Source organism: Cupressus sempervirens, chromosome 5 (genome assembly GCF_028749045.1).
Source record: "Cupressus sempervirens isolate cs-2001-9-10 chromosome 5, ASM2874904v1, whole genome shotgun sequence".
NCBI lineage: Eukaryota > Viridiplantae > Streptophyta > Pinopsida > Cupressales > Cupressaceae > Cupressus > Cupressus sempervirens.
Window position 1 is genome coordinate 947,850,729 of NC_143122.1, and position 27,966 is coordinate 947,878,694.

The 27,966-nt window shown below is 34.0% G+C and overlaps 2 pseudogenes; both read left to right on the plus strand.

The window, feature by feature from the left end:
* Window positions 1–27,966, plus strand: part of LOC149559092 (1-aminocyclopropane-1-carboxylate oxidase-like) — a 248,430-nt pseudogene that overhangs the window by 16,589 nt on the left and 203,875 nt on the right.
* Window positions 21,029–27,966, plus strand: part of LOC149559093 (GDSL esterase/lipase At2g23540-like) — a 67,633-nt pseudogene continuing 60,695 nt past the window's right edge.

The following is a 27,966-nucleotide window of genomic DNA, read 5'->3' on the forward strand; positions in this document are numbered from 1 at the left end:
ACTTGGTCTATGAATAATTTCCACTGAATATTTCTTGTTCATGAAATCAGGATGGGGAATTAACAAAGAAGCTGATACTGCCAAAGAGTCTGCTCTATCATTCAGTTCTCGAGGAATTGCTTCAATTCCAAAAGCATCCAAATCTTCGATTTCATCCCATACTTGATTTCTATAATGCTTGAGCCCTGAGTTTTTGATCAAAAATATGCTTTTAACTTGTTTCACTATCAACTCAGCATCTCCTTTCGCTTTTAATAACTTGATGTTCATTCTTTTTGCTTCCTCTATGCCTAGAAGTAGGGCCTCATACTCAGCTATATTGTTAGTATTTTCAAAGGTGATCTTATAAGAAAAAAAGAATTTCTAATCATCAGTGGATATGAGAACTACACTAGCTCTAGATCCATTCGAACAACAACTTCCATCAAACTCGAGAGTCCATAGTAGATCTTCACACAATGGCTTCTCACCTATTTTCTCATCTTCAAATAGGATTAAATAGTTAGCAAAATCTATCTCTTGATAAAGGATTTGAGATATGGGGTCATCAGATGGGAATAATATAGATTTGGATTTTGCTTTAGGTAATAGGGTTGCTTTCTCTTTCCCAATAGGTACCACAGCTTGAGACCAATCCATCTTAACTTCCCCTCCTAGGTCTCGACAGAAAGTTTGACTAAGAAGCATGCCATAGCTTGTGGGGATATCTGCTACCAAAATGGTGAGTTTAATTCTTTTCTCAAGGTAAGCAGCTAATGCCACTTGGGCATCTTTTATCTAACCTACCAAGGTTACCTATTTTGAATCCATGGAATAACATTTGCCAAATGTTTTGGTTAAAGGAAGGTCTAGAGCTTTTGCTACTGCTGCTGGCATTATATTACCAGAAGCCCCTGAATCTACAATGCAGTTACTCAACTTAATGCCATGTAGAAAGAGAGAAACATAAAATGGATCAGGCTTGTGGTTATAAGAGAGTTCAGGACTGATTGGATCTGGTTGAACTATCTCTTCCTGACTATGAGATTTTTTTTTTTCTGTTTTCTTACCTTTTGAGGATTCCTTCTTCTGTTGAGCAACTATTTCATTTCCTTCTGATACTTTGACTTCATGGATCTATTTGGCCACTTTGTCAGGAGATGACTGATTAACATACTCAATCAGCTTATTAAGTTCGCCAAGATTCATTCTTAAATATTCTGCTAGAGAAATTTGTATCCTTGATGTCTTACAAAACTCAACAATGTTAAATGTGAAATATAAATCAGCAACCTTCTTTAGGATTTGAGGAAAAGTTGTTATAACAGGTGATGACTTACCTTCACTTTCTCTTTTCTCCCTTTGTTCCTTGGCTAGTGTAGGATTTGATTTATTCTTGTCATGAGTTTCAGCTACTCCAATCTTTTTCCCTCGGGTCAAGACCGAACAGGAAGCCTCTTCTAAGGTCAATAAGATGTCATTACCTTTGTCAGAATCAGATTCATACTCAAGGTAATAATTTATGGAGTCGTTAGGTTCCTCAGAAGATTCTTCTTCTATTATTACATTAGTAGAAGCCATTTTTTCTACTTTGAGCTGCTGATATCTAATATTTTTAGGGTAGGAAGTTCCCTCATGATCATTGGTGAGATGAAAAACACACATGTTGTTTTTGCTAGGTGGAGCTTTAATTTGTAATCTTTGTTGGCTTGAGATTAATGTAAATTGTTTTCCCTGAAAACTACTTTGGCTTGGATATTTTCTTGGGATATCTTGGTGTGGAGTGTTCATTTTAGGAAGTTGTTTCTTGAGAGTCATCACATCATTGATTAGCTTTTCAACCAATGGGTCTGATTTTTTTGAGGAAGGTGATTGAGTTTTAGAACCTTGCATTTCTTTCTTCCATTTTCTTGTAGCTAAAAGATCATCTTCTAGTTCAACGGCTAGTCTCTGAGCTGCCTCAACATCTACTACTCTATTTCTCCTCAAATGAAAACTAATGTCTAGAGGCATTGCATTAACAAAGAATTCTTTACGATTTTCATCATTGGGTCTCATGGTAGCAAGAATTTTATGAATTATCTTAGTGAATTTTGCTACAAAATCTCTCATGAGTTCGTGTACCTCTTTTTTCAATTGAGTTAGCTGAAGTAACAAAGTATGTTCATCTTCAGAGGATTTAAATCTATCTTCGAAAGTAGTATGCATATGATTCCAATCAGTGATAGAACCTTGAGATAGATGATGAAACCAGTCAGCTCACATGAAGTATTAAAGGCATTAAGGTGCTCATCAATTGATTTCTTTCCATCTCCATAAAATTTGGGCAATACATCTCTCGCACCTTTAGGAAGTGGATGTAGATTACCTCCAAGAGCCAAGGGGCTCACTTGTGCACCCGAAGGGTTAGCAGCCATCGTAGGGAAAACAAGGTTCAAAGGCTGAATGTTTAAATGAGAAGGTATTAATGTCCCTAGTAGAATTTAGGCTTCAAGGTTTACACCTATAGGGGTAGATTTCTTAGGAGAAGTCATCTTACTTTTACTCTTGACAGACTTCTTTCACTTCTGGGAGAGATCAGGGGCAAAATTGAGGTTTTTTACAAACTCATAAGACTCATCAATGAACCCCTTCATTTCTTTACTTCGAGTATACCTTTTTCTAGCTAGCTTATCACTATATAGATAATTAGGTAATACTCAGAATGGCCTTGGGACCAATCTATCCACTATTGCTTCTTCGTTAGCAATAGGTACACCCCTAATGAGTTCAGCCCTTTCTTCTTCCCTTTCAAGCACTTGATTAACTTGTGTAAATTGCTCTAGGCTTGTTCTCAGTTTCCAAGCTTGTGCACTTAAGCCAAAAATGATATCTTCTTGTGTGTTATCAAACCCTAAGCCTAGTTGGATTACTGGGAAAACTTCATGATGTGATAAAACCATTTTATCGTTCCCAGCGGAGTCACCAAAAACTATTAGTGAACAATTTTTTACCATAAATGTTCATATATCAAAATAGAGAAAAGAATGTAAATTAACAAATGAATTCCTATATGAGGAACTTAGGAATTCTCTGCTTAAAATCTCTTCAATGGAAACAAGTGCAGCTACCTTTATTGCAGTGACAGTTTTAACCAAATAAACTCAACAGAATAACTTTCCAAGAATGTAATCTACTGGAGGTGTTGAAACAACTTATTTCATCTCATCAATATGAAAAAAAATTAATTCAAAAGAACCACTTGATTTTAATTATCCAAATGATCCACATAATTGAAAATTAAATCATCGAGCAGGCAAGTCTCATAAACCAATTTCTCACAGAATTTCCAAATTTAGAGTTGACAATTTCAAAATCAATAATAGGCGCAGCTAAAAGCTTAAATAGTATCTATACAAATACTAAAAAATAAGCAGATAATAGTATCCACTTACAAAGCTTTCAACCCAAAATCAAACTGTAGAGTTTCATGTATCTACTGAAATTCTAAAATGTTACTTCTAAACTGGAAATAAAACCATAAACAAAAGTAGTTCTGTCTATTGGTTTGCTGGAGAAATTCTAACCCCCTAAGCAATTCTAATTATTACATTTATAGGCATGGGGCTGGACCAAAGCCAAAAATTACCCCACCAGGAGTTAATTGTCTCCTTGCAAAGAAACTGCTAATCTTGAAAAAGGTAACTGAAAGAAAATGGCCAAGAAAATATAACTAAACACTTTCAAGCGTAACCACTTGTCTTTCTCATACAATGTTTTCACCACTGGCTCTGCCTTTCACCTTTTTCCACGTCTCATAAGCAGCTGAAAAGGCCAAAATAACTGATTGGTGTGGCAAGCTGATGTAGGCAAATCTCTGCTTCCAGACCTCTTTTATCTTCTTCATCTTGGCGACCTTTTCTTTGTGCATCGCTAGGTGCTTTAAGTTGATGATCAACATAGCCTCAATATGTGCAATTTTGGAGAATTCCTACTTAGCCGGCATCTTTTTATCTTTCCACTCTTGAAATTTCTTTTGTGCTTCTTTGATTATCTCATTTGATTGGGTACTAGAGTCATCATCCCTCTCCATGACCTAGTTGGCAAACCATTTGAGATCATTCTGGATAATCTGCTGAATGACTCTAAGTTCTTATAGAGCTTCTTTGATCTCAGATATTCCCTATGTTAGTACTTCATTTCTCCATTCAATATAGTCTTTGATGACATACAGGGCTTTTTCATCAAGATCGACTAAAGGGAATTCTGCTTGAAATTTATGTAAACTGAGTTTTTTGCACATCTTCCAGCCATATGACTATTTTGGACCAGTTGTTCCTTTCTTTTTTGTATTTCTCATTGCTTGTTTCCACCTTTTTGGAAATGTTCAATATTTCCTTTGAGGCTTGGTCTAAGTGACCTATGTGTTTTATAGTGTTATGCAGAACATCCAGAACCCATTTGCCCACTATTTTTGCCACTGCTTTACATTTGTGCAAATTTTCCAATGATTGTTGATTGGTTGCAGAGGATACATCAACGATTCAAGACATTTCACTGATTGTCTTAGCCTCAAGATGAAGGATAGCATTAATATATTGAGCCATGTTTTTAATTGTTTCTTTCATTTCCTGCTTATCCTGCCTGTCGTTCCACACTCTTTCTGCAATCTTCTTATTAGACACCTCAAATAATTTCATATATATCTCACGGTTTCCCTTTCCCAAATAAACTTTTGTTATTTGAAAATCTTGAGGCACTACAAAATCATGAGAGCTTCCATCAGGTGGTGTAGCTATCTCTATTGCCCATCGACTTGAACTTTTGTCAAAATTAATTCTTGCTTCGCTCCTTGCTTTTTTTTACTTTGGGTGCCTTACCAAGGTACTTACTGACCAGATCATCAATAGGCATAGATATTGGGACTATACTTCTCTTCTTCTCCATTGATGTCTCCAGCCATTTAGGCGGAGTTTGATCCTTTATGGTAGTAGGGGAACATTTAACTAAGGGGAGATTACTTTCATGATTCTTAGTAGCCATTGGAAAATTCTAGGATTTAGGTACATTATCCACCATAGATGGGTCTTTTGTTGACTCCAAATCCACTGTTATGGTGTTCTTTCTTTTGATGGTCAATGACTTCTTCGTGCTTGAGCAGGTTACTCTCCTTCCTTTTGGAGTTTCTTCTTGAAGTTGAAGTTGAAGTGTTTCCGGAACTGCTTCAATTTAACTTCAAGTGGACCTGCAATAGAATCGTGGACACTTTGATTAGTTTGCTTATAGGTAGTCCTTTTACCTCTGATTCTTGAAGACTTCTATGAAAAGTGTGGAGTAGCCGCTGCCTTGTATTTTATCCATTTGGCAGCTCTAACTATTACATCTTTGGTATAGGCATATACATTATTTTCTTCCCTTTTATCCCAATCGATCTTAGGGATAGGCATGTATTCAATTTGGTCCATGTAAAATTGATCAAGTACATCTTCAGAATCATCATCTTTCAGCCCATAGGTATCTAACTCCACATTAAACATGATAACTTGTTTCATGGTCAAGCGTGACCATAGCCTCTTCCTCACTTGAAATTCATTATGAAAGTTCACCCAGAAATCCTCTAATTGCGGGGAACGAAAGAGAGAGGCCACATTTTTTACAATGTGTCTAATAAAGCAGGTGTAATCAAAATCTAACTGAGAGATGAAAGACTTAAGAGATAAGTGGGTTAATGATTTGGCTAACAATATGGCTTCTTTCAAATTGGGGCATCTATAATGTCCAATTTCAATCGGGAAGAATACTGAAGAGGATTTTTTGGAAATTTGAAAGGATTCAACAAGAGAAGCAAACTGCCTACACATCTCTAACAACACTATCGAATCTGAACAATAGCATGGTAATTTCAAAGGTTCACCAGGAAAACCACCCACTCTGATATATGTAAATTTAGGAAATTGAATGAAATAACAACCATAAATTTGCACAACTTGGATGGCTTCTTCTAACATCCTATCATTTTCTTGACCTCGTAGTTCAAATACCAATTTTCCTAAAAAAACATCATTGACCTTCTTAAACTCTTTGCATGTTGTGTCTTCCTAGAGATCTCTATAATATTGGTAGATAGGCATGTCATCTACCCAAGGTATATACGAAAGATAGTCCCAATGTTTGGATGCTGGTAGGGTGTACATTAGATAAGAGGATAAGAAAAAAGGACCACAGTTGGTGACATCTATCAAGCCCTTATGCAAGTTCTTCACCATTAGGTCTGACCAATCAATTAATTTGACACCTTCAACTATCTTCTGTATGAAGAAGTACATCCAAGAATCCTAGTGGAAAGCATGTTGATTTCCCTTAATTCTATTTAGTAGGAGTACAATGTCTACAATCTCCTTGATGTAGTGCTCGATGGTTAATGGTTTAGGCAACCTAGAACCTCCCTCTGTAGGATTCAAGAGCCAAGACTAAGCAATCTTGGTGTCATAGCTTGTTTTGTTTGCAGCATACAGGTGCTCAGCTTCTTCGAACATCCATGGCTCGTAGGGTTCTTTATGAGGAATCCTGAGGGGGGAATTGACATTGGTTTTGTTGATTTTGACAACTACTTCCACTAAGGCTTTCTTAATGCATCTTGAAATAGGGTCATAATGGTTTGTACATTCAAGAATGAGTTCTAGGCATGGGATTGCAATGGGAAAAGTGGCGGCTTCTAATAAACCACTATCAACTAGCCTCTGGTAGATGGGACTTGACTGGGTGTTCTTGGTTCTTTCAACAACTTCAGATAAATTTTTATTAACCAAAAATGTATCACAAATTTTAGGCAAGGAACTGAGTAATGGAAGCTTCTCTAATTTGGGCATTTTTGGCCAAAAAAGTGTCATGATCGCTATAAAAAAAAAGTCTACAAGACATGGCTTGAAATAATTTCAAAAGAAAGAAAAGCACAATCAAAATGCAAAGGGGAATGGAGATGCACTTACAATTTGGCAAAGGCACAGCTCGAAATTTTCCTTTTCTTACCCAATTGCGTCGAGATTTTTTTGGACAAGATGAGATGAGTGGGAAAGGCTAAAATGAATGCATTTAAGGAATGATTTGGATAGAGGATCATGAGAAAGATTTAGGAAGTAAATACCATCATTACTCATTCGTGTGACATTCATTGGAAAAGGCAACGTAGGTGTTCTATTTTAAATACCCTGTCAAATCCGCACGTATTTTCCCATAACAAGTAATCATGAAATGACATTGTTAATACTCCATCAAATCTTGCTAGACCTGAACACATACTACCTTAAATTTTTTTGCTTATGACTTTAGATGCTTTGGGAAATATTGTGCTAGGACCCACCTTGATTTGGCTTGGCAATGTTTGATCTGCATACAAAAATTGTTAGCGGGCAAAACCAACACTAAAATGGAAGTTGAAGTTTTGAGTGATCGGGCTCCAATATCAACTTTGACTTCAAGTTTACAAAGGTCAAATCGAGAAAAAAAAGCGCGCTTATCACATGGCAGGCTATTGAGACCTTGAACTTGAAGTTGAAGTAAACTATAACTTCAAGTTCAACTTCAACGGGAAGACTTGGGACCGAAACATGCTAGGGTGTGGCAAAAATTAGAAGCTCTAACAATAGGAATACAAGTAACAATGATGATTCTACTAACTAGAGGAGACTAAAAAGAAAAGAATCTAATTCATAAGGTCTAGTATTTTTTTTGAGGAAGATATTTTATTTGATCCTAAAGAGGCTAGATGAAACAAGACTATTTTTAAGAGAATTAATACAAAACTCGATAATACTAGGACTTTTAATTATTTTAAATCAAGCTCATTATGTAGTAGCCAATATAAGATTTTCACTAAAGCTATTTCCTTATGTTTGGATAAGATTATCCTTTAGGTTAATACATGTAGAACAACGGGCCTTTGTACAAGGTACAAAAAACTCTAAGTGGTTTATTCTTGCTCATGAAGTATTTTACTCAATATCATTTGAAAGGAAAATTGTCATTATTCTCAAATATAAACATGATGAAAACCTATGATTGTGTCAATTGGACATTTCTTCTTGTTGTATTACAAAGATTTGATTTTCATAACGGAGGGATTAATGGATCTCCACTTGTATCTTTACTTTTAGGTACTCTATCATAATACATGGTACTTTGAGGGACTTCTTTTCTTCTTCTAGGAGAATCAAACAAGGTGGTCTAGTTTTTTCCTCCCTCTTTATTATTATGGTTGAAAGTCTTAATTGTGCTATTAATAATGACAATATATTATGTACAGTTGGAAAGTCAATATTGTAACTAACCTGGTTGAAAGCTATACCCATAGCTTGTTTGGTGATGATACATTATTATTTTTGTGAGGCAATATTACATTAAAATCAAGGTCAAAATAGTCATATAATATTATTCTTCCTCTTTAGGCTAGCTAGTAAACCCTCAAAAATAAAAATAAAAATTTATAAATATTAATATAGCTCCTTTGGTTGAAGAGCAATTGGTTCATTTTTGGGGGTAAACATTTGAGTTCCTTTCATTGTAAAAATTTAGAGATTCCTTTGTTTAGGGTATCTAAAAATCACATTCTTCATAGAAGGCTATCTCTTGTAATTTTTTTATAAGAATAATCTTGGAAATGTAGATGATTGACTTTCCCTAGGAAATTAGATGATGAAATCATTTTAAAAGTGTGTCCCATCTATCTCATGTTAGTTACTAATATTTGAAACAAATTAATTCATAAATTATAATTTATCTTTAGGATTATTTTCTAGGATAATCATGTCCATTAGAGGAAAATGATGGGCTTTTGGCTTGGGATAAGCTTTGTCTCCTAGGTATCACAAGGGGATTATAGTTTTTCATTTCTTCCTTCAAAACAAAGTTTTGGGTGTAAATTTATTCTAGAAACTTTATCACAACCCATGCTCTAAATGGGTTAGACTTGCGTACTCTAAATACTTGGATTCTACAATACATGAGAGACTTTTCATTTATTCTTTACATAAGGGTTCTAATGTATGGAATTTTATTTCATCCTATAAGGATTTAAATAATTCCCACTTTATCATGGCTTATCCATGTTGCCACTTTAAATCTTTCTTTTGGGTTGATTCTTGGAATAGTTTCCCCCTAGCTCAAATTCATAATTTTTCTATCTCAATGAGTATACTAGAGAATGACTAGGGTATTCTTGTTTCCATTCATTTTACTATTTTCACTTCCTCTTACCCTTCATCCAACAAATGGAAAGATTTCTCATCTTTAGATGCTCCACGTGATCTCATTATTACCCTAGTATTTGTGTCAAATAAGAGAATACTAATTTACACCTCTCATGATGATGAAATTATTTGGATTCCATTGATCTCTCACTAGAATGGTGTTTGATATGATTACAAATCCAATATTGCTTTTGAACTTGTGCACAGGTGGCTCTCTAGATTATTTTTGTGTCTTGCATATCTCCCCAAATTCAGAGCTTTTGCATTGCTTTCATTCCAAGGTAACGTCAAACTGGGATGAGGTTTCACAAAGTTGGAATTATAGTTGTTTTCAGTTGGACCCTTTTTGGTTACTTCATTGAATCATTTGTCTCTATATTGTCCTTTTTCCAATGGATTATTGGTATTGGCTTTTTTCTAAGTTAGTTTGGTTATCTATGGTTGGACTTGACCTTTTTGCATTCATTAAGTATTAGAAAATCATGTGTAGGGCTATCTTTTTTTCTTCCATCTAGAAGGTCATCATGTCTATCATTATCGATAATATCAAGTTGGAGAAAATAATAGAATTTTTTGGAAAACATTTTTGTCACATTTTGGGATCATTTGTAGGGTTGAACATTCCATTTAGGACGTAGTCATGAATTATATTCATAATATGAATATAAATAATCTAAACACTTTGTTCAAGATTCTTGGTCTTTATTAGAATGCATTCCCTCAAAAGATTGCATGTCAAAACAATGAAAGTCTTATTCTCATGATCGAGTCATTTTGTCTCATCCCTCATCTAGGACAAACCTATGTTTAAATAGCATTGGTCTTGCAATCAAGAATTGATCAGAAAAGCTTATTAAAGTAGTTTGTAAGAATATTCTAATGTGTTTCAACAATGTTGTTGAAATGGAGGGTTTGAGCATGGGGTTCTTGACTTCCTTGCCATTAAACATTGAAAATCTCGTTATTAAGGAAGAATCAATAATAATTTATTGTGCACTAAGAAATAAAAGAATAAGTAATTGGATGCTTAGTTATGATTTGGAGAGGATCTTACTATTTATGAAAGCCCCATATCATTATGTGATTAAACATTGGTAACTTGCAATTAATATGATTGGTGAATTTTTTTAGCGAACAAAGATATTGATCATAACATTCTCCTATGATATGTATAAGAGAAATCCTTACCTTTCCTGCTATAATTTATGGTTTTTATGTATATACTGTTAGTCTCAGAATGGTTTTGACATTTGAGTGCCAACACACTTAACCACTTTCTACATTGAAGCTGAGTACACTATGTATGCTGAGTCAGAATTCCAATAGGTGCCCAACAATCTTTAGGTGTTGAGTGAAGATCAAGTGCCAAGTGAAGATAAAGTGCTGAGTGAAGATCAAGTGCTATGTTCATGTGTCAAGCATCAAAAAGCTAATAAGTGTCGAGCTACTGCATTATTTTAAAAGTCAAAGATTTGCCAAATCTGAGCCAACATGGTTGTTATAGAATTTTGTGAACCAGATAGAAGATAAGAATGATGAGTTGGCGGCACAAAACTCTACATAAAATGTTTTTGGGCAAATACAACTGGATTATAGATGAAGTTTCTAGATAAAAATGAGATATGGGATAGATACATTGTATCCTACCTAATCTATTAAAATCCTAAAGTTGGAAAGGGAGAATTGAGTGGGAAAATTATTCCAAATTTCTATTTAAGGAGTCATAAGGTCACGAAGTAAAAAGGTTGGTCAAGTATGAAAGCATGAAGTGTTGAAGAAGGTGCTAAGGAGGAAGAGAGCATAGAAACTCTATTTCAATAGGTGGCCATAGAGATGATTGCATTGGTATGATGAGCAAGAAGACTCAAGGAGATGAAGCTTGAGAGGAAGACAAGCTGTCAAAGCCACAGTTATTGAAGCCAAGCGAAGGATTGAACTAAAGTATGATATGAAATCTACAAGATATGTTATGAGTTGTATCAAATCAAAATCCCTTATTGTTACTCTCTAGCAATTGCAATAGTTAGTATAAATCCTATGGACTTAGGCTGGTTTAATAGCCATGTTATAAATCCTTTAATAGGGTGACATTCGAAGTGAATGTTCCAAAGTCCTTTGACTAGGCCCGCTCCTAACAATGTGGTGAAATCCTCTAACAAGGTCACATTTAATAGTGTGTTATAAGCCTTTCACATGGTAGGCCTTTCATAAGGGAGACCATCAGAAGTTGTCAAAACAATTATTTCTCCAATGGTTTTGTGGGTATCATCCCCACCCCAGTTTTACCTTCTTATTCTTGGAGCATTTATGGGTTATCAAAATCTAGTGTTATGTGTTGTTGATGCATGTGTTTACTTCATGATCATTTCATATGTTTGCATGCATGGAATTTACTTTCAGTAGCCATAATCACAAGCCATAATGCTTTGTGTAGTAATCGAACAAAAGAAAAGAGCTATTGAAGAGAAAGCCATGATAGAAGATGACAAGAGAAATACTACAAATAGATTCGAGGAAAAGACAATTGAGTTTGAAAGAATCTCAAACATGCAACTAGAAACCTTAAGCCAGATGATGAATGCACATCATGAGCTAAATATGAGGGACATTGAGACCTCTACACTAAAGATGCAAAATGAACAATTGCAAAATGATTTGAGAAGAGAAAAGGAAACTTTAGAGAGCTTCAACAAACCTAATGAAGCCATCAAGTACTTTGAGCAATTGCTAAAATCCCCAAGGTCTAGCAATGACACTCAAGGATTAGGATATACCAACACTAAAGAAGAAGAGTCATCCAAGACTATAGAAGAAAGGAACAACAAAGGTAAGAACACAAAACCTACCTATCATTTCTATGGTAAGAAAGGACGCACTTCTAATGTGTGTAGGAGCAATAATGCCTATTAGCATGATAAGCCTAAGAGTGCAAGCTATTGTCATAAGTGTAAGAAGCAAGGACATCAAGCACATGAATGTAGAACTAGGACTATAAAGACACAAAGATTTGAAGGTCAGTGCTACAATTGCAAGAAGTATGGACATAGAGCTTTTGAATGCAAATCAAAGCCCATGTAGACATCAAATCAACCAGAAAATACAAAAAGAAATGGAAATCACTACTATTGGGATTACAACACTAGGTATAGCTATCATTACTATCAAGAATATGGACATGTTCCTAAAAATTGCATAAGGACACATTTTAGAAGAAACTACAGAAGATGGTTGAGTCAAATCACATGTTTCAGTTACTTGAAGATTGGTCACATCAGTAGGAATTTTCCAACAAGGTCCAAGGCACCAAGTTCAAAGTTCAACAAAGGGAAGGCAAAGGCAGGCATTGCACACATCAGAGGAGAGATGAATAAGACATAGAAGAAGAAAAATGAGTGCAGCACATCAAGTGAAGGGGTCACTTCACCCAATGGGTCAAGTGACCACACTTCATCAAACTAAGCATGAATAGGTGTATGGGACTGATATACAAAGTTATATCATACATCAGTCTCAAGACAAGAAGTATTACAAAGAAGAAATCAGCATAAGCAAAGATGCCAAGTCAAAATTTGAAGTTCTTGCAAATACTGTCGAGTCATCCTCAGATGCTGAGTAAAACTCCAATGCATGCCGAGTTTCTAATAGCGATTGAGTTGATGGTTGATGCCGAGTTGAGAAATGTCAATTGAAGTCGAGTCATGTTGAAACCTTCAAGTGCTAATTTTATAGTTGTACATGCACTAAGCATTTAATGCTATATTTTGAAGGGTATAAGGTCAATTTTTTATCATTTCTTGCCATCCAAACGTAGAGCAAAGATAAGAAGAGCACAAGAGAGATCAAAGAACTACATCGAAGCCATTTGCATAGATTTCAACAGTGATTCAACATAAATTTCGTTGATCAAAGGTATTTATCAAGTGTCGAGCTGGGTAGTGTTAAATTTTTAATCTTTTAAAACCCTAGATCAGTATAATGGCTTCTAGTTCTAAGAACCCCAAGGGAAAAGAAGGTAATGAGGTTCAACTGGTCAGTAATGAGGTTAAACAACAGAAATTTAGGCCAATTCTAGAATTCGCCTACAAAAACAACCTTGTTGGCGCATTATCCATCATCCCATCCAAAGTAGTCATGGTGCAGGATGTAAGGAAGTGTTATAAATACAAAATTGGTGCCATAGGTGATCTTGAAATATTCCAACCCTATGACAAACTATGTGAGAACAAGATTGTGAAGGAAGAATTCCAGATAGTCAAGAGAAAGGGTCTGACCAATGCCCTAGTTTACCCTACAAGATTCAAAACTAAATGGATATGAACTATTTTAAGCAGAATTCACAATGGATTTTTTTGGTTGGAAAAAGGTCCAGTAAAGATTACAAAATGGATAGTGCATAGGATTACAAGTTTTTCAACGCTAGATCGGCCTAAGACCCTGCATAGTGATTCCAAAGAGATCATTGAAAAGAATATAGGTGAAAAATGGAATAAGAGGGGTATGACTATTGATACTATCACTGATCCTCTTCTAGATTTTGTTGTGAGAATAATATCCCACAAATTCTATCAATCTAGTAGATTGAACAGTGTGCCATGCATAGCTATTGATGTAGCCTACAACCTAGTAAATAAATATCACACATATGATCTATCAAAACTTTTGTTGCAGTAGATAAATAAAATCCTAGGAGCAATAAGGAGATCAAAATGTGCTCAATGTAAATTTGATTCAGTTCTTATGTGTATATTCTTTTATGTTATGGAAGAGTTTCCTTCCATAGGAAAGGTGAGTTGGAATCCTAACAAAACTACAATTACACAAATCAAAGAGTTCATTGATCAGATGGGTGACAACTTTGAAGCCCATATGACAAGCTATTTTGAGGATTTCAAGAAATCCATGTAGCAAAGGGTAAGAATACCAGTTTTCTTAGTGGAAAAACATATCAATGACATATGCTTCTTAGTTGATATTGATTTCACCTATATCCAAGCAATAGTTCCAAGGGTGAGATGGCTAAGGCCATTGGGTTATGAACTAGATGTGGATGAAGAATTAGCAACAATCACTACATTGCTTGCAGAAGAAATAGACAAGTTTGCCAAGCCTTTTGGCAAATATGATGTTGTTAAATCAAAAGTTGAAACAAAGTTGAAGACAACCTCTATAATTAAGAAGAAAGATAAATTGGTGAAGAAAATAAAGGAGAAATTTGGTGAAGAAACTGAGGTGGCAGTAGAAGAAGAAGATGATGATGATGATGATGAGGAGGAGGAGGAGGATGAACAAGGCCGAGGTCAAATGGAATTGATTCAAGGCCTAGGTGAAGATAAGGAGGAAGGTGCCAAAGGAAAACAAGTCGAGGAAGCACCAAACCTATTTGAGCCAAAGAAAAGAAAGGAAATAGTACAGCCTCCAGCCTAGCCAAAAGCAAAGAAGGTTGCTAAGCCAACCTAAGCCAAGCCATAGATAACAGTCACAAGGGCTACCACAAGGGCATCTTCACATTAGGCCAAGGAAAAAATTAAAGAGAAAAAGAAGGCCATTGAATAGACTGGTGAAGTGCAAAAGAAAAGAAGAAAATATGTATCACAACTAGATTCTGATGAAGAGGAGAGAATAGAGTCAGAAGGTAACAGCCAATTCAGAGTGGTAAGTCATCCTCCCAGATCAGCCATAGATCAAATTTGTGAAAATATTAAGAATGTAGATTTTACTAATTTGAAAAGTATTGATTTTAACAAACTTAGTAGAGAAGAGCAAAACAAAATAGAGGAATTAGTATATGCCATGATGGATGAATTTAAGAATACACCTCTAGAGCTAGACAATACCATGCCTAGGGAATTATATAAGATAATTGAAAACAAATGGCATTATTTTCTGAAAATGAAAAAGGAGATAAAAGAATCTACCTTAGCACAAGCGATGCCTGACCTAACAAGAGGTCAAATAACAAAGGCTAATAAGAAACATAGTGGCAAGTTCACACCAAAGTATAGAGCCTTTAGCATCCTACAAGACAAGATTGAAGATGTTGTCAGTAAGTCCACAAAAATATGGAAGTTGATATATGGTTTGACTACTATCAAGGATGGAGAAGAAGATCATCTTGATGGACAAAAAACTAAACAAGAAGATAAGGTAGAGCCTAGTGAAAAAGATGACAGAAGAAAAGGTTACAAAAAAAGGAGAAGAGAAGGAAGAAGAAAAGAAAGATGAAGAGGAGAAAGAAAAAGGTAAGGAGGAGGAGACACAAAAAAAAGATGAAACAACAATAGCTAAGTAGGAGCAAGAACAAGACCAGAGTGTGCAAGACACACATTTGCCACCTCCTAGCCCTCCTCATGTAACCATCACACTTGTAGACACTATAATTGTAAAGGATGTTCCTGACACTTTTGCTCAGAACATCAATCCTTTAACTATAGAGGATCTCAAAAAGATCCTTGACCAATCCACACAACAAGCAAAATTATGTACAAATCCAGTATTGGTTAGTGTGGATGAATTACAGAAGGTGGTAGCTGACACAATTAGAGATAAGGTGACTCCACAAGAACAACCTTCCATCATCTCTATAGCTACTAGTGGTCAACTTCAAATGCAAATAGTTGTTACATTACGAACAGTTGACACCATAGTGCAAAAGCCGAGTGTAGAAGGAGACAAAGATATAGAACAAACAGGATAGATTGTTGCATCTGATCCTATAGCACAAACACAAGGTGCACCTCCTCCCATTTTTATAATTGATCAAGGTAGCAGACATGAGGAGAAGGAAGTAGAGAAAACCCCTAAAGAGCAGGAGGCAATACAAACATTGATAAATTTTCCTACCTCGGGGACTCCTCTGAAATAGCCAAGCAATGATGTAATGCCACTGCAAATGTTAGCACTAGGATCAAGTAATACAAAATTTGCAAGGGTTCTTTACTATAGAGACCTTGGATTAGATGAGGAGATAGCCATACCCAGTTATGACTCAAAAACAATAACCATTGATCAAATCACTGAGCTGCAGGAAGCATTGGATAGAAGAAAGAGGCAAGAGATACTCAGGAAAGAGTATAAACAAAAGCAAGTATTACATGAGATTAAGGACATCTTTATGGATGCCTTCAACTTGGAGTCACCAAATAAGACAAAGCATATAATGGAACAATTATCAGATATTGTTGACCAAGTGACAAATGAAGACCAAGAAACTAATGTAAAACTTATGGAATGGTCTAAAAGGAAATTCCAAGGAAAAGTAAATGAGAAAATATCTAGAGAAATTTCACTATCCTAGGCTAAATTGGCAAAGATGACTGACAAAGTGAAAATGGGACTTGAGAATATATTCTCATTGTACAAAAAGCTGTGTGTTTTTTCATACTTCACATAGGAGACAAGCTAAATAATAATGAGCCTGGAGAGAAATTTGAAGATTTCAAGTGTGCAACTACCAAAGGATCTAGCTCAATGTGAGAAGCACTTTAATCAAATGCTTGATAGCCAGAAGGAAGTAGCTGTGTTGATAGCAGAAGAGGCCACCATCAAGGCTAGGCTAATGCAACTCCAATCTTCCATTACCCCACATTTGGAAGTATTCCATAAAGAACAAGCCTATGCTAAAAATGTTCTCAAGAAAGATACTAATCTTTCTACTTTAGATGGACTTGTTCACCTTGCTATAGAGACTGCTATCCAACACAAGTCATTGGAAATTGCTTTGCATAATTGGGATGCAACTCTCAAGATGATTATGGAGGTAAATAGTGCATTTTTGGTAAAATATGGTCTTAACGCTTAGTACCCTTTGACAATTGTGTCAAAAAGGGGGAGATATAATAAGGGAGATATAACAAAGAGGGAGGTACATTGTATATCACAGGTATAGAGTAGATAAACAAGGCACAACTAAAGAGTATAAGATATATCAGAATTTAGGTTATAGGAATGGATGGCACAATCAGCTTAGGGGGAGTTATAAGAATCTTAAGGTCAAATAAATAATGCTTAGTTAAGTGTTTTTGACACTCATGTCAAAGGGGGAGATTTTTAGTCTTAGAATGGTTTTGACATTTGAGTGCCAACACACTTAACCACTTTCTTCATTGAAGCTGAGTACACTATGTATGCCGAGTTAGAATTCCAGTAGCTACCAAGTGATCTTTAGGTGTCGAGAAATCTTTAGGTGACAAGTGAAGAACAAGTGCTGAGTAAAGATCAAGTACCGAGTTATGTTCATGTGCCGAGCATCAGAAAGCCAATAAGTGTCGAGCTACTACATTATTTGAAAATTCAAAGATTCACCATATCTAAGACAACATGGTTGTTATCAGGAATTTTGTGAACCTGATAGAAGATAAGAATGATGAGCTGGTAGCATAGAACTCTATGTAAAACATTTTTTGGGAAAATACAACTAGATTCTAGACAAAGTTTCTAGATAAAAATGAGATATGGGATAGATAAATTGTATCTTACCTAATATATTGAAACCCTAAAGTTGGAAAGGGAGAATTGAGTATGAAAATTATTCCAGATTTCTATTTAAGGAGTCATAAGGTCATGAAGCAAAAAGGTTGGTCAAGCATGAAAGCATGAAGTGCTAAAGAAGGTGCTAAGGTGGAAGAGATCATAGAAACTCTATTTTGATAGGTGACCATACAGATGATTGCATTGGTATGATGAGCAAGAAGACTCAAGGACATGAAGCTTGAGAGGAAGATAAGCTATTAGAGCTATAGTGATTGAAGCCAAGCAAAGGATTGAACTAAAGTATGATCTGAAATCTACAAGATATGTTGTGAGTTGTATTAGATCAAAAGCCCTTATTGTTACTCTCTAGCAATTGTAATAGTTAGTATAAATCATATGGACTTAGGTTGGTTTAATAGCCATGTTGTAAATCCTTTAACAAGGTGACATTCCAAGTGAATGTTCCAAAGTCCTTTGACTAGGCCCACTCCTAACAGTGTGGTGAAATCATCTAACAAGGTCACATTTAACAATGTGTTGTAAGCCTTTAATAGGGCAGGCCCTTCATAGGGCAGACCATTAGAAGTGGTCAAAACAACTATTGCTCCAGTAATTTTTTAGGTATCATCCCCACCCCAGTTTTACCCTCTTATTCCTGGAGGGTTTCTAGGTTACCAAAATCTAGTTTTATGTGTTGTTGATGCATGTGTTTATTCCATGTTTATTTCATATGTTTACATGCATGCAATTTACTTTCAATTAAAATTTTTAATGGATAAAGCGTAATACTTCTAATTCACCCCCCCTCTCAGAAGCATTCTTCCCATTTGAATATTGCAACATATACTTCTTTCAGCATTTTTTTTTCAAACTTATCTAGTTGATAATGATGTGGGGGGGCTTCATGTCATAAGCTGCCTAAATTTTAATTTTTATGCAATTATATTGCTTACTTGTGTGGTCTATATAGGTTTATTTATTATATTGGAAATTTCTTGTGAGAAAGATATACTTTGAAAAATAGTTACATTTCACATGCTCAAACAATTGATTTTATTGCTAGGGTGAGGAAGGTTTCTTCCCCTTTCTAATATCATCTTCTATGGTTTGTGGTATCATTCTTGTGTTAAATATTTAATTTAGCACTTTTGTGTCAATATACATAAGAACTTCATTACTACATCTCTTATCTCCTACTTTAAATTGACATCATTAAGGCCTTTGGGCTTAATTATAAAATGCAGGGATTTAAATTATCTTTTTGCCTTTTTGTGATATATGATGGTTTTGTGATCTTTATTTACACTCCCACTTATTCTTTTTTTATATGATGAGGCTTAGTTTAGCACGACTCTGATACAAGAAACATTGGTATGTCTGTGTTTGTAATATTATTGGGTTTCCTTTCAATTAGAACAAAGGAATAGTGGAATTTTACATGCATAGGCTATTAGTATTTGATTAGAGTGAGGAAAATAGATGGACCTCTTTCTAAGTTGATCTTCAGTGATCTATATGTGCACTTTTATCTAAAATTATATAGTGGTATTTTTTTTTTCAGATATTTTCAATAATAAATGGTAAGATCATATTTTTAATATTGATGTGGTGATCATAACATGGGAACTTTAGCATTCTATTTTTTTATTCTTATGAGTTGTTTATATATCTACAATAATTTACCCCTTTCCCTCATGCTAACATATTATGATTATAAATGTGTGACTAAAAAAAGTGTATACATTCATGTGTGTGTGAATTCTTAATAGTTAGCATGATTGATTTATATTGATCCAATGGCACTTCACTTATTTCTTGTTTTATGAACTTATTTCTTAGGTGTGCATATAGCTTGTCTCTCTACCTGATACTACTATCCTCTATTTGTATTATGTTCCCACCTCATTTTCTAATTCTTTTGATTGCATTATATTTGTTTGGTTGTTGGTAAGCTTAGTTTTCCTTGTAATAATTTTTATTTCTTATATTAGTTTCATCTAAACTAACTATTTGTATTTCTTAACTCTATAAGGATGCTATTTATCTTTATCTTTGAGTTGCATTTCTCATTAATTGTGTTATCTAGTTATTGGGTAATAGTGCTTCTTTTTCCAATTTCTTACCCTTGAGTACTAAATTTAGCTTTGCAAATGACAAGAAACACTAAGTTCTTGTGATTTGATTCCAAAAAAGTCTTGGTTTGGTTTTTAACATTGTATATGATAAAAATAAAGTTTCTCTCAACAATCTTAACATTTGTGAATGATTCTTGATCTCTCACTATCATAATAGACATAACCCTTGATGTTGATTTTCTTTTTGCAAATTAAAAATCCATGATGATGATCTTCTTATGATAATACTCCAATATCACAAGTCTGATAATAGTTTTCTTCCTATTTTTGGAATTGTAGATTACAAAACATGTTATGGCTAGAGATGGCTTATAGGATGATGGCTTGAATTTCATCACTAAAAAATTCATGTGAGTGATATAGCTCATAGATCTACATGTGATTGATTTTGCACCTGAATTTTTTTCATAGTTAACATTCTTATGCTTCATTTTATCACTACATAAAGAATAAAGTTACTCATGTCCCTCATATATAGATGATGAAGTATTGTTAGGAGGACACCCTTCCTCTTCATGTATATATTTATTCTTATGATTCTTGAGAGAAGGTGCTCAAGATGGCTCAATTAGATGAGATTAATGTCTTTTGATATGAAAAGAAGAGATCATGAAATGACCTAGTGAAAGGCTGAGTTGAGATGTGGTAAGTATCATGGAAATACAATGGGCACTTGATAAGTTAGTCCTTGAGATATAGAAGATAGTTATATGAAGCTAAGAGTTCAAACAAGTCAGAAGGATAAGTTTGATTGAGTATCAATATTGCATAGTCAATGAAGGAGCAACAATAGAAGATTAAGGAGCTTATATAGAAGTTGAGTGAAATAGTTCAAGCCAAGTGTTAGTAGTGACTAAGTGTAGTAATGGCCGATTGAGCATGTTGATGCCCAGTGAGAAAGCATAGTGTGTGTCACACTACATACTAATGCCCAAGCTAAAAAACATAGTGGTAGCCTGAGAAAGATTTTAATCTAAGGCCGATATAGTTGGAATTTTTAATTAGTCAAGCACATGGCAGATAAGGATTGATGAGTTGGCATATTTAATGCATGAGGAGTATTTTTTAAGAGATACTAGAAAAGGATTTGATCGAAAGTTTCTAGAAGAAGAAGGAGAACAAAGAGATGGAAGAATTTGATGAATCTAACCTAACTATAAGATCAACGATTTTGTATAAGGGCAAAAATATAAAAATTATCTTTTTAAGGAGGTATAAGGAATGGATTTTAAGGTCGATTCATTGTTGATTGGTGATCTTAAGGATAAGTTGCAAAGAGGAGAACAACACAGGTGAGCTATGAAGAGTTTATGAAGACATGATTTCTTGAGGAGATGCCAAGTACATCAGTGTTGGAGATGTCAATGAATGTCATTCAATAAAAAAATAGATGAGTGAATGTAGATTTGAATTTGTAAAGTGAGTTTGACTTTATAGCTCAAAACTAATATTATATTCTAAACATTTTATCAGTCAAAATACTTTAATCAAGGTTGACCTAACAATATTTTTTTTAATCCTTTAATCAATGTGACATTCTAATAGAATTTTCTAAAATCCTCTAACAAGGCCACTCCTAATAGGGTGAGTAAATCCTTTAATAGGGCCACATTTAATAGCGTGTTGAATAAAGTTTAATAGGGTTGGATCTTAACCAAGCTCACTTTAGACAAGTGAACAATTGAAGCATATTACTTGGTTGTTTTTCCCAAATTAGGTTTTTATGATAAATTCTAGTGTCAAAGTGTTATTTTTATGTGTTAATGTTATTATTTTTTAATTAAGAAAAACAAGTTTTACAGAGATCCTAAAACCCAAAAGATCTTACATTAAAAAGGGTACAAAGTTAACAAAAAATGCCCAACAATAAAACAATAGGCAATAGAAGGCCAGAAAAAAGATAGCCAAAAAGAAAAAAAGAAAAAAAACCTATTGAGACAACAAAAGCCAAATGCAGATCTTGTATTTTCTTCACTTACTCCCTTGCCTTCCTCTCAAGGTCCTAGATGGTCTTTGTCACTTTTTTGGCTCTCTGAAACTCCTCCTCCGTGATCTCCTAGTTCTTCTCATAGCTCTGATCCATGTGGCTTCGGGTTATGTCTATTATGGTGTCCTCTTCTATATTATCTTGATCATTGTCCTTGCCATCCGTCTACATGAAAAACCCCCTAGCTTTCAGCTTGCCACTTAGACTAATAATGTTATCATCTAGTTATCCATGTTGTGGTTGAAGTTCTCCATATTTTTCATCCCTTCTTCAACCATCTTCATTCAATCCCCCAGGTCAGTCTAGTTCCCTTGCTCATTCTTCTTCACCTAGCTTTCCATCTGCCCCATTCTTTCTTTTACCTCCTCCAACTCATGAAAAAGCCATTTTATTGATCAAAATTTTTCAATCATGTTGTTTTTCTCATTGTTGAGCATATTCATACCCACCTTCCTCAAATTGTTAGTGATGGCCACTAGCATTGGTTCTATAAGTTCTTCCAATTGGATATCACCCTATTTTTCTTCAAGGATTTGGACGTTCATAACTTCTCTATCAATCCCCATTTTAGAGGTTCTAGCATTGAAGTTATTCCAAGACATACACTTGTCTTTTATTACAACAATGCCACTTGTGTTGCCCTCCTCCATTTTCTCATATTCTTGCTCTTGTGGGGGCTTGGGAAGGTAGGGAGAATAGAAAGCTCTGGTCCCACATCATTATGCCCCTCTAGTGGCATGGCCTCCTCTTTCATATTGATTGTTATGCATGCCATATCCTATAGTAGTTTATTTACTGATATTTGACACTTATAGAGATGGAGAGTTAAGATATTGCATGAAATGTTAAATTGTTGGTGTTATATTATAGAGATCGAGTGGGTATATGTGTTTCATTAAGTTGTTTGAAGTGATTAATAATTGAATTGATATATCTTGACCTAGGGATAACTGATTCATGGGTATGTACAGGATTACGGTCAACCAAACTATGCCCTTAAGTGGTTATGTCAACTTGGCGTGCAATTTTTAACTTGTTATGAACTTTCTATCAAAAAATTGAGAGAAAAAAATCTTTAGGAAATTGAATTTAGTCTCTAAAATACTAGGCCTTATCTAAAAAAATAAAATAAAACTTGATTGGTAAAAATTATAAATTTTAATGCAATACTAAAAAAATTTCAAGAAAAAAAGAAGAATTGGACATATGTTTTACCACCTCAATCAAAAGTAAATGATAATATTTCTTAATAAGATTATAGATATAAGAAGTGGACTCATGCCCAGATGTGAAGCATATTTTTGAGTTTATTATTCTAAATAAATAATTAATTATGAATTTTCTACTTTAGTATTTTTGGAATAAGAAAACTCTCATGTCTCACCACCTTAACTAAATCAAAACTCTGCAATATATATATATATATATATATATATATATATATATATATATATATATATATATATATATATATATATATATATATATATATATATATATATATATATATATATATATATATATATATATATATTACTTATAGTAGAAGGAGCATAGAATGTGATGCATCTTTTGGATTTCAAAAATGTTGTATCAGTTGAAAGTTATAGTTGTTTTTCAATCAATATGTCAATCAACATTTTATACATCACTCCATTAGAAAAAAAGTAATAATTACTTACTAAAATTGTAAGTTGATAGACATTACTTTTATGGAAAACTAAGAACCTTCTTACAAAACCCTTTAATTTCATCAAATTTGGTTAGAAAACAATTGTCAAATACATGTTTGAAGTAAAATAATACACAAGAAAAGGTGAAAAATAGATTTTTGGAATGTTTTTAAAGTTTACAATGTAGGGTTGGTATCCAAAGATATACTAAGCCTTATAAAGGTATTAATTTTTGATTTGGTATCAAGATAGGTGGAAAAATAGTTGAAATAGATTTTGAAATGCTTTGAAGCATTTTAGAACTACATTTTTTTTAGATTGCCACTTTTTCGCACACCATGATTCTACACATACCCTCATCTCCCCACTTAGTTAGTCTAAATCATTGTAACAATTGTTATTTGAGCTTAGGTTCTTGTAAGAAAATTTTGAAGGGAATCAAGTTAAAGAACAAGATATACAAGAGATAGATTACCAAGCTAAACAAGGAGAGCTTTTAGGCACGGAAAAGGCTGATGAGGTTGAACTTATTTGGCATTGAAGATTCCACATCCTACTATTTCGGCAATGAGTACATTGAGGTTCCTAGACCTATGATGATAGAGAAAATGAAAGAGAAGTAATAGCATTACCAAAAGATGATTGAACTTGTAATATTCTTGAGCTATGTAGATATTGATGATGTGAAGGAATGCACTACTACTAAGAAAATGTGGGATAAATTGGAAAAATTCCATGGAGGAGAAAAGAATGTATTGAAAGCTAAGGTAGAATGATTGAGAGGAAAATTTAATGACATGGAAATGCAAGAAGGTAAGAATATTGCACTATATTATAGCCAAATCAAAGAAGTGGTAAATGCTATCAAAGGAGTTGGAGGAATGATATTTAACAAGACTATAATAAGTAAGGTGTTGAGGAATTTACTTCCTATCTATGCAATTAGAGTATTTGCAATTCAAGAACTAAAGTGTTCGCCTGGTAATGATATAATCCTAAATAGTATGATTGGTAGACTTACTGCATTTGAATTATCAAATTTTGATTATTACTCCTCTGCTAATGTTGAATAGATTCTTTCAAAGAACAATTAACCCTTGATGGATCTAAGATAAAGAAGAAAAGCAAGTATGTATGAAGTGGCAGTGGATCTAATGATGACCTTGACAAACTTGAAGCATTTTTATCTAGAATACTTACTAGAGGGAAAGGAAAATACAAATGTAAAATTCCTATTATCTATTTTAGATGTAAGAAAGTTGGTCATATTGCTCCTAGATGTCCTAACTAAGATCATAAAGAGGAAATAAAAGATTTCAAGTACAAAGGAAGAAGAGATTTTAGAGATAATAGATGCAACATAAATAGAAGGTACTACAAAGATAAAGGTAAGAAATATTTTAATATTGCTAAAGAGGATGGTGTAGATAGTAATTTTAGTGATCGTAATGAAGATATTTTTTATGTTACAATGAAAGATTATTCTAATAAAGATGAGAAATTTGCATTGATCCCACATGTGAGTAAGAATGATAATGGATAATTGATAGTAGTTTCTTACATCATATGATTTTTGATACAAGTATGATAAGCTAGAACATTATAGTGCAAGTATTGTAGAGTTTGGTAATGATGCACCATGTCATGTGAAAGGTAAAGGATCAATTAAACTGAATGATAAGATCAAATGTGACAATGCATATTGGGTTGATGTTTTGAAATATAAGTTGTTGAGCGTGGCAGGACTAATAAGTCTAAGCTACAAAGTAGATTTCCATAACAAGAAGGCAAAGATCTATGATGCTACTAGTGAACTTGTTGGAAGTGGAGAGAAAACAAGAGATGACTTGTTCTATCTTGACCTATTTGAAGATACTTGTCTATTTGCACAATGTAGAGGTGTTTAGTTATGACATTAGATGATAAATCATGTGAACTTTGATAATTTCATAAGTCTTAGTAAAATGAAAAGAGTTAGAGGGTTACCAAGACTAAACAAGCCTAATAAAGTGATGTGCAAACAATGTCAAGTGAGTAAAATGACAAAGTCTAGTTTGAAGAGAAAGATCTATTCTTCTGATGATATTTTGGAGTTGTTTTATGCTTAAATGTGTGGTCCTATTGGGTACATAGATTTTACGGCGATAAATACTTCATTTATTTTATTTTATGACTTTTCTACAATGATGACAATGATGTTTCTTAAGGAAAATTTTGATGTATTTCAAATGTTTAAGTGGTATCTAGATAGACCTGAGAAAGGAATAGGAAAGAGTTTGAAATGTTTGAGATCAGATAGAGGTGATGAATTCATCTCAGATGATTTCAACATATTTTGAAATGACAAAGGAATCAATAGAAAAATGATTGCACCAAGGACAACACCACATAATGATATAGCTTAGAGAAGGAGTATATTAATTATAGTTTGTGAAAAAACACAATGATGGAGAAGGATTTTTCATAGTAGTACTAGAGAGAGGTTGTAAGGATTTCATTCTACACTCTTAACTGAATTAAAGTGGAGAAAGGAACAAAAAAACTATGTTTTGAGCTATGGTATGGATATGCACTAAATGTCAATTATTTTAAAGATTTAGGAAGCATGTGTTACATATTGAAAGATGCAAGAAAAAGTAAACTTGATGCAAAAGTGACAAAATCATATTTCTAGGTTATTCCACTAAGAGCAAAGCTTATAAGTATTTGAATTCTAACACTAACAAAATTGTGGAAAGTGCAAATGTTAGTGTTGATGAATTTATAGAGAAAATGAGGAATAATGAAAGAAAGAACTTGAAGATTATAGAATGTTTTTCTATATGCATAAAAGTGAACCTAGCACCTTACTTGAATTAAACAAGGTGGTTGTCAAGCATCAATGGCTAGGTAATACCAAGGTTCTATAGAAGAGTTTTGTAAAGCATCAATAGAATCCCAAGTATTAGGATATAGAAGCCAAGTTACAGACTCTGATTGAAGACTAGTTGACATAGTGGAATCTAAGTTATAGCAAGGGAGAACAAAAGATGTTGAACATGTTAAATTCAATGAACAATAGTAAGATAAATGAAGAGTTGAACCTATTTTGGAAAAGTATGTGAGAAGACATCATGCACAAGATTAAATTATTGGAGATAAAGATTCAACATTCATGACAAGAAGAATATTGAAGAATGATACATGCTTATTGTGTGAGTTTGAGCCTAAATCTATAAAATATGCTATAGAGAATGAATATTGGATGAAGGAAATGAATGAAGAATTAAGAAATTTGAGAAGAAAAAAACTTGGATGTAATGCCCCACCCGAAGATCCTTGGAACAAGGATAGATAAAATCCAATACAATTTTCTTTTTGAAAAAGCATGGAATCAAATGCATCAACATGCAATTAATCAAAAGATAGCAACAAAAGACTTAACCCAACAATCTAGGCATCCAAAAAATCTCCAAGCTTCATCACTTACCAATGCATCCAAAATGAACTATGAAAGTTTATGCAAACAAGAAACCAATAATCTCTAATGTGTGAAGACCTAGGAAAGGGTGCAACCCAAGAGGGTACCAAAAATACCCTTCAAATTTCAACTAACAAGTCTATAGCTACGTACTATTTTCCAAAGAAGGTTTCCACAAAGAAATCAAGTGATACTTTTCTAGTGTTGTACGACATTGTTTACTACTACTAGATGATACATTTCAAGCATCACACAATACTTCTTATAAGTAACATGTCATAGTTTCTAATATCACACAATATAACTTACTCCTACATGCGATACTTTACCAATTTTGCACAATATAACTTACTACTATTCTGTGATACTTTCCAATATCATAGAACAATTATCTCTAAGGCATGCCATACTTTTCTAGTATCATGCAATGCTGAACTTTTGTCACCCAGGATTGTAAGGAAGCAACCCGATGAACAACCAGAAGGGAAAAAATTTATAACCTCAACACTAGGGGGTACTACATCCACAATAGTTGAGGAATAAAAATTGAAAGGCATAAGCAAGATCACATAAAACTAACATCTCAACTATAACATCTATTCCAAACATCTAATGTAATCATGCGGAAAGAAACATCATAGTGAACATACATGTGCATAAATAAACCATCTCAATGAATTGAAATAACATAAATCACATAGAAATATATTCTAGAAGATACTAAGAACCATGTAAGCATCCAACTCTAGAACTAAACTTGGAGGAAGGCCAACTCTATATGTTGGTCCTTAACATTGATAAAGGTAGATACACCTCCCAACCACATGGAACCTGTACGCCAACTCCCAATGTGCTAATGGAGATAGTGACCCAATCAAACACAAAAAATAGTCATCCATTGCATACACTCATGCCAAACAATACAGAGGACTAGAACCAAGATCATGAGGCAAAGGAAAAAAACAGGTCCTAGTTAAACACTTTATGGGTCTACTAAGTAGGGACTTTGTTAGAGAGTAGGTTTATTGGGACTCCCAAG